Below are 2714 nucleotides of genomic sequence, written 5' to 3' on the forward strand. Positions count from 1 at the left end.
TAATCTAAGAAATCTACGTAAATAGATAAATATAGAGAAATGAGTCTATTCGTTCCTCCACTCTCTCTCTCTCTCTCTCTCTCCAACCAATTTTTCTCCTATTCGATGTACCAGCGTACCTTCCATGACATTGAGAACCTTAGTGACAAGTCATAACCAGTAATTTTTTTTTTTTTAATGTGAACTGCTCATTGGTGTTTCTCTTCCATCACCCTTCGTTTCCTATCAAAATTCAACATTTTAAATATGCTCGAACTTAGATGTTTGTTTCACTGTTGGTTGCCTTTGCATTAGAGCATCACTATCCTCATCCGTTGAGAATGATACCATGAGCAATAGATTGAACTCGTTGTTGGAGACCTTGAGATATTAAAGAGGTTTTGATGTATTGCTCAGACATACAGTATGGTTAACGAAATGATGTTATTGACTTTGTATTACCTTGATTTGATGTATATATTGATAAAGTGTAATATATCAACAAAATAATATATATATATATATATTGACATATAGAAAAATTTATATATGTATTTACTGGATATGTACTATGAATTAGAAAAATAGTTGAACTATATATTATCTCAATTTGAGATGTGTATCAATAAAACATAAGACATGTATCAAAAATATAGTAGATCTGTAATCAATTATTAGATCACTATAGTGTCTATCACCAATATCGGTGCTTGGTATTAAAGTTTTAGAAAAAAAACTCAATTTTTTTTCCTCCAAAAATTTTTAAAATCTTTTGTCTTGGATTTAGTTCCACGTTGGAAAGGGCCAATTTTCTTTGGATGCTTTTATATCTTTTTTCCTTGTCCACCTTTGCTTGAAAGGAGGTAAGTAAATTTTACACCACATGTGCGTGCGCCGTCCGGTTCAGCTCGCACGCGTGGGTATGATATAACTATTTTATTTTTATTTTTTATTATTTTATCATCATATTTTTTAAATCAATCAATAGACCGTTTGTTCTAATGGCCGTATTTTTTAGACGAACGTATCTTTCTTTGATCAGTTGCTTCTCATCATGGTCAATCAATCAAAGCATCTCTTTATTCGCATCTTTCCGTAGTCTATATGAGACAACAAGTTCAGATGGCATGGGATACTAAAAGCAACGTATTTCTTTTCTCAACTCTTCTCTCTCTCCTTCTTCTTCTTTGTGTTTAAACACTCTTCCATTTAAATTGTATCGGCACAAGGGTCAAAAATTTGCCTTAGAATAATGATCATACGCTTTCAGGCTTCATTTCTATTTTTGAATTATTAACGAGCCAATCTAGGCAGGCTCTTGATAAGCTAAATTTTTTATTTCTATTCTTATCCTTATCATATAGTTTAGATAATTTTGAAGTTTATTAAAATTTTTATTTAAAACAGTCTTCATTTCGATAGAATACTTTTTGCAGAAGGACTCTGCATTAACATTCTAAGGCAAATTATTATAATCTCTACATTCCAGTTTTTCTTATTTAGATACTAGATTTTAGTATTTTAAGTTGACTGGCTTTTTTAAACATCGATCAATTATTATTATTAGAATTGTTCTGCTGCTTTTATTACTTTGTACAATTAAGGTTGACTACTAGCATTATTTTTATTTTTGAGTTTTTTGTCTCTGTTTTGAAAATAGAGAGTTCTCGTAGATCTTAAATTCTATTTGCAGATCTACTGAAACCCTCATAAATCAAAGTTTTTATAATCCATATCGTACATCAATAGGTGTCGAGGAAATTTTGACCCTTAAACCTAAAAGGTTTAATGATCATGGGTTCTTTAGATGGTAGGAATAAATTGAGGCCTAGTTAATCACACTAGGCCTAATCATTGCCATTAGAAAAAGATCACTTTATGATGTTTCCTTATCATCATCTAGATCAAGATCCTCTTCCCGATCTTTTGATTCCTCAGACATCTCCAGATCTGATAAATCATCTAAAGAAATTGAGTTTCATTGTGGGTTTGGGATTTTAAGTTATATATTGATAACTTATATGAAACCTACAGAAAATATAAAACTGCTAAAGAACTATGAATTGCCCTAGAAGATGCCTATAATAGAGATAATGAGGCGGCCATGAGATTTACCATTAGTGCACTACTTTAGTAACTTTAGAATGGTAGATAATATCCCTATAAATGATCAAATCCATCATTTTTGAAATTTGGTCTAAGAGATTCATAGGGGGGCTCGACATTAGATAAGAACTATTAAGTCTCTTATCTAATTGACAAGCTCCTACCATCATGGACTAATTTTGGACATGATCTTATGAGAACCCAAAACAATGTTATCCTTAGATCAGTTATCCAAGCCATTAGAATAGAAGATCAATACCAAATTAAAGAATTAAAGGAAAACCAAATGAAAGCTAAAGTAAATTTGACCGAATCTCAAAGTCTACAATAAAACCTAAGGGTCAGAACCATTATAGCTTGAACTAGACCTTTAAACTTAAGAACTTCAAGACCAAGGGTAAGGGAAAAAGGAGAAGATTCCAGAACCAGCCTAAATCCAATTATGAAACCATAGGATTTAAGAAATTTGTTAATGAAAAGTTCTGCTTTATTTGTAGCCGAGACAACTATCTTGTACATCAATGCTTCTATCGAAAAAAAGAAAAGATTGTGACCAAAAAGAAGAAGAACCAACCTTAATCCAAATTTATAGTTAATATGGTTGAAGGAGAACCATCTACTTTTAGGTT

Source organism: Elaeis guineensis, chromosome 6, assembly GCF_000442705.2.
Source record: "Elaeis guineensis isolate ETL-2024a chromosome 6, EG11, whole genome shotgun sequence".
NCBI classification, from domain to species: domain Eukaryota; kingdom Viridiplantae; phylum Streptophyta; class Magnoliopsida; order Arecales; family Arecaceae; genus Elaeis; species Elaeis guineensis.